This window comes from Capricornis sumatraensis, chromosome 8 (genome assembly GCF_032405125.1).
Source record: "Capricornis sumatraensis isolate serow.1 chromosome 8, serow.2, whole genome shotgun sequence".
Taxonomy (NCBI): domain Eukaryota; kingdom Metazoa; phylum Chordata; class Mammalia; order Artiodactyla; family Bovidae; genus Capricornis; species Capricornis sumatraensis.
In genome coordinates, this window is record NC_091076.1 from 12,364,934 (window position 1) to 12,384,744 (window position 19,811).

At 43.3% G+C, this 19,811-nt stretch overlaps 1 pseudogene; it reads left to right on the top strand.

The window, feature by feature from the left end:
* Positions 1-5,299: 5,299 nt before the first annotated feature.
* Positions 5,300-15,963, top strand: LOC138083283 (pregnancy-associated glycoprotein 1-like; annotated as a pseudogene).
* The last annotated feature ends 3,848 nt before the right edge of the window (positions 15,964-19,811 follow it).

The window sequence follows — 19,811 nt, forward strand, 5'->3', positions numbered from 1 at the left end:
ACATTCTTATATAGCAAGGACACAACAATTTATAACAAGGAAAGAGGAGTACAGTGATTTATAACAAAGAGAAAGTTCATTAAGTCAAAAGTCTAGTGTTGCTAACATCAAAGCTACTATATTCCTTTTTCTATATCCCAATTCCATTGATTAACATCCTTCAGGTGCCTAAAAGATAAAGAATATGGAGGCCTGGCAACAGTCATTGACTCAACAGTGAAACCCATCACCAATATAATTTTTTGCTTTTTAGAATAGGCTCTATATCTTTAAGATGCCTTAAGCTTCATGCTTCTCGTGGTTGGGGAACCATAAACAATCACATGTGTAGTTGTAAAAATCCAGACAGACCGGTCAGGTAAGTTAAAAAGCTATCAGAGGGATTTAAGCTGAGACATTCCTTTTATATGCAGGAGACTGTTAACTGGAGCTCTAAGTTAATTCTTTTTAGTGGAAGGTAGTGGGGACAGCCCCCTGTCAATGTCAGAGGAGTTGGTGAGAGCATAATGCAGTAAGGTGGGCAGACTCTGGTTATGAGGGGAGATGTTTGAGAAAATTCAGTGAGGCTCCCTTAAGGCCCAACTCGCCTTTGCCTGTCGGACCCCTTAACCTCATGACCTTTGCCATGGGTGGGACTCCTCATGCTGGCTCCCGGCACTTACAGAGATGGGAATACCAGACCATCTTACCTGCCTTCTGAGAAATCTGTATGCAGGTCAAGAAGAAACAGTTAGAACTGAACATGGAACAGCAGACTGGTTCCAAATCGGGAAAGGAATACATAAAGGCTGTATATTGTCATCTTGCTTATTTAACTTATATGCAGAGTACATCATGTGAAATGCCCAACTGGATGAAGCACAAGCTGGAATCAAGATTTCTGGGAGAAATATCAATAGCTTCAGATATGGAGAAGACACCACCCTCATGGCAGAAATTGAAGAGGAACTAAAGAGCCTCTTGATGAAAGTGAAATAGGAGAATGAACCATCTGGTTTAAACTTCACATTCATAAAATGAAGATCATGGCATTTGGTCCCATTACTTCATGACAAATAGATGGGGAAACAATGCAAACATTGAGAGACTTTATGTTTAGGGCTCCAAAATCACTGCAGATGATAACTGTAGCCATGAAATTAAAAGATGCTTGCTCATTTGAAGAAAAAACTATGACAAATGTATACAAAGTTTGTTTTTTTTTTAAAGTAGAGACATAACTTTGCTGAAAAAGTTCAGTATAATCAAAGCTATGATTTTTCCAGTTGTCATGTATGGATGTGACAGTTGTACCATAAAGAATGGTGAGCAATGAAGAATTGATGGTTCTGAACTTTGGTGTTGGACAAGACTCTTCACAGTATCTTGGACTGCAAGGAGATCCACCCAGTCATCCTAAAGGAAATCAAACTTGAATATTCGTTGAAAGGACTGATGCTGAAATTGAACCTCCAATACTTTGGCCAACTGACGTGAAGAACTGACACATTAGAAAAGGCCCTGTTACTGGGAAAGATTGAAGGCAGAAGGAGAAGAGGATGACAGAGGATGAGATGGTTGGATGGAATCACCAACTCCATGGACATGAGTTTGCCCAAGCTCCAAGGGTTGGTGAAGAACAGCGAGCCTTTGTGTGCTGCAGTCCATGGGGTTACAAAGAGTCGGACATGACTGAGTGACTGAACTAAACTGAACATACCACAGAGCAAATACTTTTTGTAATTGGCATGTCTCTCCAGCAAGAGAGAGACATATTCCCAGTCAAGTTTGCACCCATGCACAGAAGTCAGTGCCTAGCATTCACAAGGCATTCAGTGAGTTCTGATTGCAAGGGGACCTCCATTTTAGTCGACATAAAGGCCTAAGGTCCATCTAGTCAAGGCTATGGTTTTTCCTGTGGTCATGTATGGATGTGAGAGTTGGACTGTGAAGAAGGCTGAGCGCTGAAGAATTGATGCTTTTGACCTGTGGTGTTGGAGAAGACTCTTGAGAGTCCTTTGGACTGTAGTGAGATCCAACCAGTCCATTTTGAAGGAGATCAACCCTGGGATTTCTTTGGAAGGAATGATGCTAAAGCTGAAGCTCCAGCACTTTGGGCACCTCATGCGAAGAGTTGATTCATTGGAAAAACTCTGATGCTGGGAGAGATTGGTAGCAGGAGGGGAAGGGGACAACCCAGGATGAGATGGCTGGATGGCATCATGGACTCGATGGACGTGAGTCTGAGTGAACTCCGGGAGATGGTGATGGACAGGGAGGCCTTGCGTGCTGTGATTCATGGGGTTGCAAAGAGTCGGACACGACTGGGCAACTGAACTGAAATGAATTGAACTGAAAGAAATAAAGGACACATTTATCCTCCTGTCTCAACTAACTCCAAAGTAGAAAAGACAAATGAAAGAGCATTGTTTTACATCAAACATCTGGCATCAGAGAATGGATTTCTGAGGCAGGGCACAAGCAAGGAGAGTTCTACAATAGTTCTACAACAGTTTCCAACACATACATAGAAGGTGTACCTAGGCAGAGGCAAACAGTCTCCCCATGAAAAGAGATTTGTGACTCTATATATTTAGAGTTCACAGGAGAGAGGTACATACAGAGAACTGTAGGAAGGTATAGGTGATACCCTTCCAGTTTTCTGCAGAGAGTTGATAGTACTGATCTAAGTTATAGGGAACAATCCTTGAGTCTCAAATTGCACCATGTCTACTTCTGCCCCCACCCACCAGGGTGGAAATTACTCATTTTTAAAAATATAAATTTATTTATTTTAGTTGGAAGATAATTGCTTTACAATATTGTATTGGTTTTGCCATACATCAATGTGAATCCGCCATGGGTGTACAGGTGTTCCCCATCCTGATCCCACCACCCACCTCCCTCCCTGCACCATCTCTCTGGGTCATCCCAGTGCACCAGCCCCAAGCGTCCAGTAAAATTCATCAAACCTGAACTATCCATTCGTTTCATATATATTATACATGTTTCAATGCCATTTTCCCAAATCATCCCATTCTCTCCCTCTCCCACAGGGTCCAAAAGATTGTTCTATACATCCGTGTCTATTTTGCTGTCTCGTATATAGGGTTACCGTTAATATCTTTCTAAATTACATATATATGCATTAGTGTACTCTACCGGTGTTTTTCCTTCTGGCTTACTTCACTTTGTATAATAGGTTCTAGTTTCATCCACCTCATTAGAACTGATTCAAATGTATTCTTTTTAATGGCTGAGTAATACTCCATTGTGTATATGTACCACAGCTTTCTTTCTTTCTTTCTTTCTTTTTTGGAATCAACAGAAGTTTATTCCCTCACGTTTCTGGAGGCTAGAAGTCCCAAATCAAAGTATTGGCAATGTTGGTTTCTCCTGAGGCCTTTTTCATTGGTTTACAGATAGAAGCCTTCTCACTGTGTCTTCACATGTTCTTCCCTCTGTTTATGTTGTCTGTGTCTTTCTCGTCTAACGACACCAGTCATATTTCATTTGATCCCACCCATATGCCTTCATATCAACCTCTTTAAAGGCCCTGTCTTCAAATGCAGTCACATTATAAGGTTCTGGCAGTGGGTCTTCAACTTGTGAACTTGAGGAATTCAATACAGTTTATAACAAGGCTAAGTTAATTTATTTTTTACATTATCTTTTGCTGGAGTAGTTTATTCCAGCTGTATCCATTACTCTTTTTGGTGAGAGAAGGGTTAAAAAGTAGTAGACTGCATTGCCAGTCACCCCCTGGTGTTTCCAAACATGGCTGAATAACCAGTGTCATATTCAAACCAAAGCAAGAGAAACCCATTCTGGGTACAATTCTCTGTCAAAATCATCCAGAACCCTGGGAATTTAGAGGTTACCACAGAAAGCTATTTAAAACTATGCACACTGTTATCTCTACTTATTTTTTAGAATTTCACATTAACTCACAATCCTTTGAGGACAGAGAGTTAAATTCATTAACTTTTGTGTTTCAGTCATTTTCTTTTCATATGTTTTCTTTTGTATGTTTGGTTTGGCAGACAAAATTTTTCACAGCATATACCCTATGAGGAAATTATATCAGAAATAATATCCATTTATCTTCAGCAGTTAAATTCATTGGTTTCTATGTCCCCAGTGATATTCCTTTATAAATAGAAAGGAAACACACATGTTCAGTATGCATACAGTCTCTCTGTAAATCAACCAACATGAATTAAATTCCTCTCTGTCCCCCCTGCACTAACTCTGGGAAAGAAATAAGAATCTGCAGAGACTGAAGGCTGATTCAAGCACATTGCTGTGGAGATTTAATTCTCACTGAGGTTTCTTTTGGAAAAAAAAAAATTAGTTGCTAATAATAAAATTAGTACATTGTACATAAATATCCAACTTCTGACTTCTCTTGAAACCATGGCCAACTTGCCTGCTTTCCAGCATGGTTGAAGTGTAGGAAAGGCTGCTCCCAGTGCTGTGCTGGGAGGGTCCTGTGCTCCCCAAGTTCCAACATGGCAACCTAGTCCTAGTATCATTTCTCTTGCCTCCTGGGGCCATGAGTTTGTGAGAACTAAACGGCTAGCTATCTTAAGATAAAGACTACTTTTGTCCTGATCAACTTTGACTTTGAAGCCTTTACCCCAGAACCCAGAACGCACTACTTCTTTGTACGTTTTTTGGATGATATAAAATATCTTGTGGATGCATATGACATTTCTTCCAATACTGAAACCATACAATTGAAGTACTACTCTGCCCTAAATCTTTGATGCAGCCTGGCATCATAGGTGCCCCTGATATCTGCCATTAGACCCAAAACCTAAAGCCAGGTGTATGTCCCTGGGCTGTCCCTGAATTCTTCACTTTGCCATTTGACAACTTATCCTCCTAGCAATCTCCTCTCCAATGAAGACAGCAATGCATATCTCATGAAGTGGCTAGGAAGATGACATGGAACCACGAATGTCGAGCATGGCCTTCAGTATCCATTTTCATGATGTTCTTAGGAGTATTTTTCTTCAAGTAGGCAAGGTTCTCCATCTTCTTAGATGTCCATACAGATCAGTTTGATTTTCCAACTAAGTTTAAGGAAGTGATTGCAGTTCAGTTCTCTGTATTTTGAAAAGCTTCAAAGTCCACTCACCAAGGACACTGATGAAGGTAAACATTTTATCAAGAGATTTGTGTTTTTTTTCATACCTATTATTGGCCTAAAGGGCTAATCTTGGGGATGTCAGGGCATATATAACTAGGGACTCCAGGTCACCATTACATGCTAAGAACCTGAACTTCCCTGACTCCCTGGAGCCAGGAAAGAAGCATGAAGTGGCTTGTGCTCCTCGACCTCGTGGCCTTCTCAGATTGCAGATTCATGTAAGTAGGGAGACTGTAAGCCACATCATCTTCCTTTTTGTGATTTTTCTTTTCATCTGATCATTCTATTCATCAGTTTTAGAAGGGAATGGGATATTTCCCTGACAATCTTAAAGTCAACCCTTACTCATTGATAAATATGTTGCTATAGGAACTGTGGGTCCCAAGGGTCTTGGTGTAGATTTGCATAGCTGTACAACTCTTGGGGTCCAGTCATGTCATGACCTATTGAAACTGGAACTCCTTGCAGTTTTTCAGTGCACAGTCAGTGCAGATGTCAGTGTGGTCCTGTGGAAGAGCACTTTCTACATTTTATTTAGTATGTTCTCTTTGTTCCCTCGCTACTTCAGTGTGTATATGTCTATGTCTGCATCACTATATCATCGTCATTTATCTCTCCATCTCTTTGGAAGGCTCTGAGTGTCTTTCTCTCTGTGTTGTTTTCTTTTAAATTTCATTTGACTCATCCTTCCTTCTCGAGCCTCTACTTTTCCCTTACTTGTTCCCTATTTCCTGGATTCTTTTTTCAACTATCTCTTCTTTTTCAACTGGGAGAGAGATTGAGAGACCTGCTTATACAGTGTGACCACAGCCATTTCACAAACCTTTTCATTTTAAATTGCTCCCTTGTAAAAGAGAATAGAAATCCCCCTTCTACCTCCTTCCCTGAGCTTCTATGAGAAGGATACAGTGGGATGGCAACAGCGATGCTAGTGGCTTTAATTGTTGAGACTTCCTATTTATCAGGCACCTTATATACATCATTTCACTTATCCCAAAGATGTCCTATTTGGAGGGTTTAAATCATTACATTCCACCATTATACTGAGGTGAGATGGAGACCCCACATGTTCATACAGCCTACCCAACATTACAGAACAGAATCTTTATTCAAACCTATGTATTTGCCATGGGATATGTACAAAATTCTGATGATAAGGTGACTCATAAAAATGATTGGAAAATACACAGTGCCATTGCAATGACAGTTATTTCTTAACACTGACAGCTAATTGTAGCTTCTTCTTTGTTTTCTTTGTCAAGTGCTCGATGAAAGAATACCTCTAACAAAAGTGAAGATCATGAGAAAAATCCTCAGTGAAAAAAAATTGCTGAACAATTTCCTCAAGGAACATGCTTAGAGACTGTCCCAGATTTCTTCTCGTGGCTCAAATATAACTATTCACCCTCTGAGGAACATCATGGATGTGAGGTTTTGGGAGGATGGTGCTCCAAAGCGACCCTGGTGCATTAGCCTAGACCTGGGGCTGATCTGGAGGTGACAGGTGGGATGTCGGGGCTGGGGCTCCTACAGGAGGCAGAAACCCTGGGCAACAGAGGCCCCATCCAGAGAAGACACTATCATCTTCAACTCTTGGTCTTGGTGACTGGGCCCAGAAACTATTAGGTGGCAGGAAAACATCCATTTCTCCGTCAAAGATGTGTCATTAGTTTGATGGAGATTGTTCCTTCTGAGGAGAAGGCAATGGTGACCCACTTCAGTCCTCTTGTCTGGAAAAACCCAAGGATGAAGGAGCCTGATAGGCTGTAATCCATGGGGTCGCTAAGAGTCGGATACGACTGAGCGACTTCATTTTCAATTTTCACTTAACTGAATTGGGGAAGGAAATGACAACCCACTCCAATGTTCTTGCGTGGACAATCCCAGGGACGGGGGAGCCTGATGGGCTCCTGTCTATGGGGTTGCACAGAATCGGATATGACTGAAGTGACGTAGAAGCAGCAGTAGCAGATCATTCTGAATTAAGGGGGACATTCAGTTACAGATGAAGAATGAACCATCTCTGATCAAAAGGTAGAACCAACTGCAAAGCAACTGTGAATCCCCAGGAGGAGGAATTCAGTTTCCACAGATGCAAGAAACACAGCAGTAAAAAGTTACTGAATCCGTATTCCGGGTAAGGCAATCAGAATCTAACACAGTGCTTATTGTTTTTAGATTAGAAAAGGGTTTATTTTGTCTTCAATAATGCCCATGCAAGCCTGAGAGATAGACAAAGAGTAAATACATGTCAAATGATAGGGTCACCTGTGTGGTGTTGATCGAATGTGGTCTGATTTGGAGGGAGTGGCTAGGGTTGATCAAGAAGGACCTCCTGGAGAAGGGGATGCTAAGGCTGAGTTTGAAGAGACTATAGGGCTTCTCAAATGAAGGAACCATAACTTCCCTGGGTGTCCAGTGGTCCTGGAGGCCCAGTGGTTATGCCTCTGGGCTTCCCATGCAGGAGGTACTATTTCAATGCCTGGTCATAGAATCAATATCCAGCATACAATATAGCACAGGAAAAAAAAAAATCAAATGCAAGCACCTCTGTGATCAAAGGCTGTGAGCTGCACAGTGGTTTGAAAGTGATCTCAAGAGATATGTGACATTCAGAGGGAGGCAGCAGTATGGGAATAGAGGGTAGCCCATTTTGCACTAACCCACTCCCTCCTTCTTCCTTTAGAATCTCTACGTGGGTAACAATATCATTGGAACATCCCCTCAGGAATTCTAGGTTTTGTTTGACACAGGCTCATCTGACTTGTGGGTGCCCTCCCAATTTGCACCAGTCCAGCCTGTTGTGAGTACAGACACTCTGTACCCCTACCATCCTTCACTTGCCCTGCTGCCCTGTGTTCCACCCTTGACACTTGATGACACTCATCTCTTGTGTCTGCAGCTACACAAGTTAGGTTCAGACACTACAAGTCTCCCACCTTCCGCCCTACCAAGAAGACCTTCAGCATCGCCTATGGATCTGGGAGCATGAAGGAGTTTCTTGCTTATGACACCATTCGGGTAACTTGTAAACAGAAGCTGAGTCAGGACTGGCTATGGTGACCCCTTCTTGCCAAACAGATGCAGGACCATCTGGCCTGACCCTTCCTAGACTAACTCCCATAGATATTGGCCATCTTAACCAAAGGGTCATATCTCTGAGGAGGCAGTGCCCATGGTGACACACGAGCAAGCAAATTAGCTATGACAGAGAGTGACTTGAGGTTTGGACTTGCAGCTCCTCTGCCCATGAGCAGTTCAAGATTCATTTTTCTGGGAGCAAGAGGACGGGATAAAAGCACCCACTTTTATGTTGACAAACTGTTCCAGGCACTCTCAGGTAATGATTGCTTTATTTTGCAACAACCCCACACAGCAGGTGATCTGATTAGCTCATGAGACATATGAGGAAACTGAGATGCAGATAGCAAGGGCCTTGCAAAGATTACACATACAGTAAGTGGTGGAGCTGGGCTGGCTTTTCAAGACTGCACTTGTTTTGCTGTGGGGTGCTTGGGACATGATAAAACTGATTTGGGCACACTGGGGGCAGTTAAGAGCTTGAAGTTTTCAGAGTGCAAAACAGGAAGCCAGACATGTCAGGGCCTTGTGTAAATTAGTTCTCACACTAGGAGACCTTTGAGAGTCTAATAAAACCTATGGCCTGCCTCTCCAAAGTACCTGAGTAGTTACTTTTCTCTTTCTCTTTCACACATACTCACAGAAATACACATATATCCCCAAAAGTGAATTTTCCAGGCAGTAATTTCATAGAACCCTGCAAGTAAGATTGTGTTTTCTGTTTCTGTCTTCCGGGACAGATGCAGAATCGACAGTACCTTACAGAGAATGCAGTCTGTTCCTGTCATAACATCATGCCAAAGAGAAGGCTATCTTGCCCTCGATTGCTTTGTCCAGAAGGAGGCACCAATGGGTCCTGACTTGACTCTTGGTTGCCCCACATGAACAGAAGCCATAAGGCCACTTTGACTCACTCAGGTGGTGTTTTTCAGAGAGGCAGATGTTTTAAAATTCAAAGTCTCTCACAAATGGAACAAAATTCCCCTCCCAGCTTGATCTAACTGTCTAAGGTCCACCAAAGACACAGCCCATCCTCAATTCTGCTTTGAGGATCTAACGGCAATGCACCCAGCCCAGTTCTAGCCCCACGTCATGTAACTGTAAGTGGGAACACTCTATTATCCCACAGATTGGGGACCTTGTAAGCACTGATCAGCCGTTTGGTCTAAGCATGGCAGAATATGGGTTTGAAGGTATACCTTTTAATGGCATCCTGGGCTTGAGCTACACCAACATATCCTTCTCTGGAGCCATCCCCATCTTTGACAAGATGAAGAATCAAGGTGCCATTTCTGAGCCGGTTTTTGCTTTCTACTAGAGCAAGTAAGGCTGAGATGGACAATTGCTTTCTCCAAATTAACTAAGATGCTTTCAGTTGCATGAAAATTATAGAACACTTGATGAAAAAGTATCCTGAGAGATCATATATCCCAGGATAACTATGGCTCCAGGGATCACCTGGCATCACCCCTGGTTTTTATAAGTAATGTTTTAATGGTACACCTCCCTGCTCCTGGGCTCAAGAGCAGTAACTTGGTCTAGGGGAGTGAGTGAGGAGGAAGACTAATGGAAGGCAACAGGAAACAAGTTGGAGGAAAAAGCAATATGATTTGCTTATCTATTTGATAAGGAAGGAAGGAGAAGGATGGTGGATATCTATTTTTCCTCATTATCATTTCACTGGAAGCCCAGGTCAAGCTGCCCAATTTGCAGGAGCCAGTGAAAAGGAGAGTTTGGGACGCAAAACAAAATGCGGGATCCCTTGTTCAAGAAATATTAGTCATTTTAAGACAGGGAGAGCAAAGGTGGAGTCCATTCTGAGTGTGAAGCCCTTTGGACAGTAGAGGTCACAGGCCATCGGAGCCAAACGTGGGTGATCTGAACCCACATTCTTAGCATTCCCAAGCTTTGATTTTCCTGAAAAATGACAAGCTGGACAAGGGGAAAGCAAAAATTCTTTAGCACCCTGTCATCTGAGGGTTCTGAGTGCACAGGTATCAGGAGGTCCTGGGCCTCTTCAGAAGACATAGTGCGTGGAGTCCAGCCATGTGAATCAGCTTCTAACCTCCTCTGTGCCACTCATTAGCCAGTTACTGACCTCAGTATCCAGAAAAGCATCTATTTCTGCTTTATTGACTATACCAAAGCCTTTGACTCTGTGGATCACAATAAACTTTGGAAAATTCTGAAAGAGATGGGAATACCAGACCACCTGACCTACCTCTTGAGAAATCTGTATGCAGGTCAGGAAGCAACAGTTAGAACTGGTCATGAAACAACAGACTGGTTCCAAATAGGAAAAGGAGTATGTCAAGGCTGTATATTGTCACCCTGCTTATTTAACTTATGTGCAGAGTACATTATGAGAAACGCTGGACTGGAAGAAACACAAGCTGGAATCAAGATTGCTGGGAGAAATATCAATAACCTCAGATATGCAGATGACATCACCCTTATGGCAGAAAGTGAAGAGGAACTGAAAAGCCTCTTGATGAAAGTGAAAGAGGAGAGCGAAAATCTTGGCTTAAAGCTCAACATTCAGAAAACGAAGATCATGGTATCCGGTCCCATCACTTCATGGGAAATAGATGGCGAAACAGGGGAAACATTGTCAGACTTTTTATTTTTGGGGGCTCCAAAATCACTGCAGATGGTGACTGCAGCCATGAAATTAAAAGACGCTTACTCCTTGGAAGAAAACTTATGACCAATCTAGATAGCATATTGAAAAGCAGAGACATTACTTTGCCAACAAAGGTCCATCTAGTCAAGGCTATGGTTTTTCCTGTGGTCATGTATGGATGTGAGAGTTGGACTGTGAAGAAGGCTGATTGCCGAAGAATTAATGCTTTTGAACTGTGGTGTTGGAGAAGACTCTTGAGAGTCCCTTGGACTGCAAGGAGATCCAACCAGTCCATTCTGATGGAGATCAGCCCTGGGATTTCTTTGGAAGGAATGATGCTGAAGCTGAAACTCCAGTACTTTGGCCACCTCATGCAGAGTTGACTCATTGGAAAAGACTCTGATGCTGGGAAGGATTGGGGACAGGATGAGAAGGGGACGACAGAGGATGAGATGGCTGGATGGCATCACAGACTCAATGGACGTGAGTCTGAGTGAACTCCGGGAGTTGGTGATGGACAGGGAGGCTTGGCATGCTGTGATTCATTTGGTCACAAAGAATCGGATATGACTGAGTGACTAAACTGAACTGAACTGACCTCAGTATGGTTCTCAATCACTCTTAGCCTTGATTTCTACATCTGTAGATGGAGACCTTATTAGGGCCTTGGTGAGGAGACAAGCACAAACACAAGCTCTCCAACAGTGCTGTTGTTACTGTCTTCCAAAGATAGGCCCCTCTTTTCTCTCTACAGATGCAGGGGAAGGGCAGTGTGGTGATGCTTGGTGGGGTGGACAAAGTCTACTACCAGGGAGCACTCAACTGAGTACCATTGATCCAAGCGGGAGACTGGAGTGTAAACATGGATCTGTAAGTCTCTCCTTCTGAGGGTCAGTCCAAGTGATGCTCCATATCTGTACATGGACACAGGCAGACACACACAAATGTATTATCAGATGCATAGTGACACAGACATATACATCATCCACAATGACCCAGAGAGACACACAGGCACATGGAAACACACAAGCAGACATATAAACAGAGACACATATAAACATGTATAGCTAGTCAGAGACACGAAAGCACATTAGAGACACATACAAACACATATACAAACAAACATACAAACACATAGATATGCAAACAACCCATGGGTTCATAATCCCCAGGCCTTCTGACCAGGGCTCTGACCAGGATCCTAAAAGGGTCCAGAGAGCTCTGTGCAGCTGGGAGAGGGTTGCACCCACTACCCTGTGAGGCATGGAGCATGGTTAGAGGACGCTACAGTGTGGTGAACAGAGGATCAGGGAGGATTACACCAGTGTGAAGAGAGTTATAAGATGACCAATTGTCCAAGGCTACCTGGGACCAAGGAAGTTCTCAGTACAGATAAATGTCAGTTTAAAAATGGTGAAAGTCCTGAGCAAATGTGGAAAACTGATCTCTTTAGGGAGCAGCTACTCAGCAGTGGAGAGAGGTTGGCTGCAGTCTTATGACTTGAAAGCAACTAATAAAAAAGACACCCCAACCACCTGGGCACACAGTGGGGCAGGGGCTAGAACAGAGAATCAGGAAGGTGGGATCCAGGGGTGACCGGAGGACAAGAGGCATAATAGACAGGATTCTGTGTGATGCCCTCAGACAAAAGCTGACCTGTCCTTTGGAGTTTCTGTGGGCTAGTCATGTATTTCCTGGCTAAGGACTCAGGGTCTGAGGTGATTATACGAGCAGTGCTGGGAAACACTCTCTCCCAGAGGAGCCCTTCTCTCCCACCATTATGAGAATCTGCTGTCCTCGTGAATCTGCATCTTCACTCTGTGGTTGACCCATTATTTGTTCCCCACCAGATACAGCTCTCTGGATGTTTTTCATTCATTATTTTCACTGTCTTCATTCACTCACTAAAAAGACAAGCATTAGTCATCCACTGTGTGCCAGGCACTTTAGGGAGGCAAAGAGAATAAAACTTGCCCTCACATCTAAGAAGGCAGATGCACAAGAAATGACACACACACACAGTTAGTGAATTGTGACTTTGGTTCATGCTAGACATGAACATGTGTGTGTGTGTCCTGAGCATATACCAAAGTCACAGTTCCGTATGTGTATGTGTGTCCTTTCATGTGCATCTGCCTTCTTAGATGTGAGGGCAAGGTAGTGAATTGTGACTTTGGTACATGCTAGAAATGAGACATGGAGAAGGCAGTGCCACCCCACTCCAGTACTCTTGCCTGTAAAATCCCATTGATGGAGGAGCCAAATAGACTGCAGTCCATGGGGTCACAAAGAGTGGGACACCACTGATCGACTTCACTTTCATGCATTGGAGAAAGAAGTGGCTACCCACTCCAGTGTTCTTGCCTGGAGAATCCTAGGGATGTGGGCACCTGGTGGGCTGCCGTCTATGGGGTGAAACAGAGTCAGACACGACTGAAGCAACTTAGCAGCAGCAGACATGAGGAAGGGTCTACAGAAAGTGACCAAGACAGGAGACTGATAAACACCAAGGGAAAGACTTCCCTGAATCAATGACAATTAAACTGGAATTTGGAAGATGACAAGAAATTTGCTAGTCAAAGGGGAGGGGACTCTTCTATCTAGGAAGACCAGCTTCTGTCAAGTACTGCATTCAAGGATGTCAAGGAAGGTGCTGTGTCGAGAGCAAGGGAAAAGAGTCAGCACAAAAGATGGAGGGCTGTTTAGGAGACAGTCGGGAAGCGGGCAGCTCTGGGGAGACTCAGAGTGACCTTAATTCCTGCTTTGTCACACTGTCTCTCAGCATCTCCATGAAAAGAAAGGTTATTGCTTGTTCTGGAGACTGCGAGGCCTTTGTGGATACCGGGACATCACTGATCCTTGACGCAAGAAGACTGGTGAATAACATCCTGGATATCATCGATGCCACACCACGGGGTTCCGAGGTGAAGGGTCATGCCCCAGGGTCACTCCCAGTCTCCACACACAAGAAGGATCTCCAGGGCCAACCTCTCTCCCTCTCTGTATAACAGCACTATATTTCATGTTTTGCAGTCAATACCCTGTCCTCTGTTATCCTCACCATCAATGGTATCAACTACCCAGGCCCAGCTCAAGCCTACATCCTCAAGGTGAGGGGAGAACCCTGAGGGGTGGTTCTCAAATAGGAACTTGCAGAAAACCTTGAACTGCTGTTGGGAGGAGGGTGCCCTCTCAGGTCATCTCGCACTACTGCAGATGCTGAGCCCTGGGGCTGGCCAGAGCCTCCCACAAGATGAGCCACCTGAGAGTAAATGGCCATCTGGGACACTGATCATCCTGAAATAAATGTGGAGACAGCATACCATGCTGGCATAGTTTGAGTCACAAGGAGAAGGGAACACTCAGGTCCTCAGCCCTCAAAGAGATTCAGTTCAATCTGAACCCTCAGATGGAAGAACATGGAAAATCAGCCCTAGCAACCTTGAAATAAGTCATGTCACAAGGAGAAAGGCTGGGGACAGTCCCAGTGTGCTGTCCCACCATAGAGATTAACAGTCTCCCTTCACTTCTCTCAGTTCTCCTGGTTTGGACGATAAATCACATGATCACCATAGTTCTCGGATGCATCTTCCCCTAGCTTTGGCCGGGTGCCTACTTTGTGAGTCAGGCTACCTGACGCTTCTGTGGGGAGGCTGGATGCTAATGTGAATAAAGGGTGCACAGTGACTGCTCAGCCCCGGCACAGGGTGGAGGCTTCATGTCAGCTCCATAGGGGAGTTAAGAGCTGGCTGATGGGCTCAAAGAAGACTTTGAGGAAGGGAGGGAATCTCAGGAATTCTACTCATGGAGCCATATGGAGGATGGCTTGGTTTTAGGCAAAACTTCACTGGATTCCATGCAAATGGCATCCCAAGGTGGTCTGCATTGGAGCGCTGAGGACTTACTCGGGGTGATGAGGGCCACAGACTGACCGGTGGGGATGGGGAACCAGAGTATATTACCCAACCAAATGTGGAGTGGCCAAAGAGGATGAGTGCAGGCCGAAGGAAGTTTCCCAGAGTTCCTAAGTTAAGTCTTCAAGATCGCGTTGTGGGCACTGCTCTATTTAAGATGGATAACCAACAACGAGTTACTGTGTGGCACAGGGAACTAGGCTTAATTATATGACAACCTGTATGGGAGGGGTATTTTTGGGATCAGGATACATGGATACATATGGTTGAGTCCATTTACTGTCCACCTGAAACTTAGAATATTGTTAATCTGCCATACCCCAATAAAAAATAAAGTTGTTTAATAAAGTATGGATTGTGGGGATGCAGGAGGAGAACCAGCATTCTCTGCAGAGAAACAAGGAGCAGGAATCAGAAGGAAAGAAACAGGGAGAGAGAACTATGGACACAGGATACAGGATGCTTGGGGCTGGTGCACAGGGATGATCCAAAGAGATGATATGGGGAGGGAGGTGGGAGGGGGGTTCAGAATTGGGAACTCAGGTACATCCGTGATGGATTCATGTTAATGTATGGCAAAACCAATACAGTATTGTGAAGTAAAATAAAGGAAAAATAAAAATTTAAAAAAAATTAAAAATATAAATAAAATTTTTTTGAAGTGTGGCTAATCTTCAGTGTTGAGTTAAGTTCTACTGCACAGCAATGTGACTCAGTTATACACATATAGAAATATATATTTTTTCCTTATTCTTTTTCATGTGGTTTATGACTGGATATTTAATATACTTCCTTATGCTCTTCAGTAGGACTTTGTTGTTTATCATTCCTCTGTATCTCAAACTCCCAGTCCTCCCCTTCCCCACACCCTTCCTCATGACAACCTCATGTCTTGGCCGTTTTTGGTTGTGGATGAAATCTCATATCCCCTGCTAATGAGAAAATCCCTTGATACTTACCAAAAGAGGAAAATAAAACCTAGAATTGTGCTGGGTCTGGATATTTTGGGGAGTCACACCTAAGGGCTCATAGCGACTGGTGTGTGTCTCTGACTCCCCCAGGATTCTAGAGGCCACTGCTATACCACCTTTAAAGAGAACGCAGTGAGGACGTCTAGAGAGACCTGGATCCTGGATGATGTCTTCCTGATGCTGTCTTTCTCAGTCTTTGGTAGAGGAAATGACAGGATTGGCCTGGCACAGGCAGTATAAATGCTTGGAGTGGTTCAGGAATCAGTAAGGCCATTTCGAGCAATCGCTCACACTTAGGGTACTCTTGCCCAGGATGCTGGTGAACTGTATTTCATGGTCTGCACACCCTATTCTCATTAAATAATAAAGGGTTTCAATCATAAGGGTGCTGAAACAAACAGGTGCCTCTGTTTGTGTCTGGGAGGTGTACAAAGATCAGGAAGGATCTAGAACAAAGTCTGAATCACAGTTGAGAGAAGCCCACCTCCAGCTGGCTTTGAGGAAAGGGGGGACTCATTGAAATGATTGTGGGAATCCAGGACAGAAGAATCAGAGCAAATACAAAGATCTCAGTGACTGGACCCAAGAAATCAGAAGTCATCAGTTCTCTATTTCACACCCTCACTGTTTCATTCCCTCTTCTTTGATGGTTTTAGCCTTACAGTTTTCTTCCTTAAGGCTTCTGCACCTATTAAGATAATCCAAGCTACCTGCCCTAGGGTTTTATATCCTGAAGACATCTCCAATAAGGAAAGAAAAGATTGAAGACATCATAGTTCGAGGGTGTTCTCTGAATGACCCACCTCACATCATGTGTACAGTCTTAGATCAGCCATCCTGGCAGGGCCATGAGGTCCTGTGATTGGCTTTACATGGTCATTGACCCTGACCCAGCAGCACACATGATTGTCAATTTCCTCCAGAACTACACGAGTGAAGTTGGGGAGAGGCAGAGCCAAAGAAAGTGACTGGGGGATAGTCTAGGCCATGGAAGAGTCTGTCATGAGCCACCAACTCCACCATTTCCTCATTCAGAGGAATTATAAAGGGTAATGAAATAGACTCTCTTCATCCCATCTCAGATAAACTTATCACTGGGCTTCTCCTCCAGGGAAGCTGGGGTAAGGTACTTCATGTAGACTGGTTCCCTTTGTCCCACACCCAGTTACCAGGTCTCTGACACATATGCCTGCTCTGTCCTTTCCAGTCCTACTTGGTAAATAATGGCCCCAGTGGATCCTTGAGCCATCCCCCTCCTTTAGGGCCAAGAATGCCCCTTCCTTGCCCTCCAATGCTGCTGGGGATAATGCAGTGCATGTATCTGGAGTCCCAGGATACACAGAGCCTTCAGCCTTTCTGATCTTCACCATGAGTGGGTCTACAAACTGTTTGCTTGGAGCTGCCATGTTAGGCACTTTTGCAGTGGAACCAAACGTTCTTTCCACCTGGAGGCCCTTAGTAGATGCCTCAACTGAGACAACAGGGGTCAGAGGTTGATTTCCTTTCAGACTGACTGGTTTGATCTTCTTGTTGTATAAGGGACTCTCAAGAATCTCCTCAAGCACCGCAGTTCAAAAGCTCAATTCTTTGGCATTCATCATTTCTTATGGTCCAGATATCACATCTGTACATGATTACTGGAAAAACCATAGGTTTGACACTACAGATCTCTATTGCAAAGTGAGTTACTGCTTTTTAATATATTGTGCAGGTTTTTCATAGCCTTTCTTCCTTCCAAGGAGCAAGTGTGTTTTAATTTTGTGGCTGCAGTCAAGGTCCATAGTGATTTTGGAGCCCAAGAAAATAAAATCTGCCACTGTTTCCAATTTTCCCTCATGTATATGCCATGAAGTGGTGGGACTGGATGCCATGAATGTTTAATGTCTTTTAGTGAACAGTTTTTTGAATGTTGAATTTAAGCTAGTTTTGCCATCTCCTCTCCTCATCAAGAGGCTCTTTAGTTCTTCTTTGCATTGTGCTATTAGGGTGGTGTCATATTTATGTTTCTGGATGTTGATACTTCTCCCAGCAATCTTGAATCCAGCTTGGGATTTATCCAGACCAGCATATTGAATGATGTATCTTACATATAAATTAAATAACCAGAGTGACAATGTATACCTTGTAATTCTCCTTTCCCAATTTTAAATCTTTCAGTTATTCCGTGTCTGATTCTAACTTCTGCATTTTGATCTAATACAGACTTGTTAGGAGAAAGGTAAGGTAATCTGGTACTCCCATTTCCTTAAGAATTTTCCACAGTTTGTTGTGGTCCACACAGTAGAAGGCACTAGCATAATCAGTGAAGCAGATGGAAACGTTTTTCTGGGAATCCTTTGCTTTCTCTATGATCCAATAGATGTTGGCAATTTGATCTCTGGTTCCTCAAACCAGTTTGTATATCTAGAAGTTCTCAGTTCATGAACTGTTGAAACTTAGCTTGAAACATATTGAGCATTACCTTGCTAGCAAGTGAGATGAGCACAATGGCATAGTAGGTTAACATTCTTTGGAATTGCCTTTCTTTTGCATTGGAATGAAAACTGACCTTTTCCAGCACTGTGGCCACTGCTGAGTTTTCCAAATTTGTTGACATATTGAATGCAGCACATTTACAGCCTCATTCTTTAGGAATTTTAAACAGCTCATCTGGAATTTCATCACCTTCCCTAGCTGCTTTTCCTGTAGTGATGCTTCCTAAAACCCACTTGACTTCATAAACCAGTATATTTTCTTTCATGTGTGTGACCACAGCATCATCCCTATCCCAATCATTATGGCCTTTTTTATAGAGTTCTTCTGTGCATTCTTGCCACCTCTTCTTAATCTCATCTGCTTCTATTAGGTCTTTGAATTTTCTGTCCAGTATTGTGCCCATCTTTGCACGAAGTGTTCCTCTGGTATCTCCACTTTTCTTGAAGAGATCTATACTCTTTACAATTCTATTGTTTTCCACTAATTCTTGCACTATTCACTTATGAAGAGTTTCTTATCTCTCCTTGCTATTATCTGGAAGTCTGCATTCCATTGGGTATATTATTTCCTTTCTCCTTTGCCTTTTATTTATTTTCTCAGCTATTTTAAAGGCCTCCTCAGGCAACCACTTTGCCTTCTCACATTCTTTTTTATTGAGTATGGTTTTGATGACCATCTCCCATACAATGTTACAAACCTCCATACACACTTCTTCAGGCTAACTGATCTAATCCTTTGAATCTATTTTTCATCTCCACTATATAATAATAAGGGATTTGATTTTGGTCATAGTTGAATGTTCTAGTGATTTTCCTTACTTTCTTCAATTTAAACGTGAATATTGCTTGCTTCTGCCTAAGCATTGCTTCCAGATCACCACCCACCACTTCCAGTGGGTGTGGAGCAAAAACACACAATTTGAGGACTGTTACCCTGGGTTTGTGCTTGGCTTTTCACATGCTTATCTGTATGAGCTTGGTCAAGTCTCTTAACCTCAGTTTTATCATCTGGAAACTGGGCATCATGATGATAATTTCACCTTCTAGATTGCATGTGTGCCTGTAAAGAGCAAGTGACCCTGAGTGAGCTTTCCTGAGTCTGGTACAAATATGAATTATTCTGCCACCTGGGAGAAGGAAGTCTTCTGTTAAGAGGTTATGGCTGCCATCCCCAAGGCTAAATATTGATTCAAGCCAAATGACATCTATTTCAGAACCCAGACCCAGAACTCTGACTGAGCCAATGCTTCTGTTTTCTGGGCTCCCACAACAGCTAATGATTACAGGCTCAGATTGCTCCCTTCCCAGGCTTACCAGCCAGCCTTTTCTTGGCAACTACTTCTCACCTCATATCACACTTTAAGGCAAGTCCTAAAGTCTCTTGGTCTCTTGTTAGTTCCCCACATCTCCAGCATAGCAACAAGGAGCTATTACGGCTATTTGTCATAGCAACAACTATGGCTACCTTTACAGTCCAAGCTCAGCCTGTTTAATTAATCTTGCCCCATTTGACCCCTCATGTTTAAATTACCTGTAGTTGCCATAGTAACCTTCCTTTCCTTGCTGTTTAATGTCAAAATATGTGTGGACCTCATCTAGTTTTCTTTCCCAAGC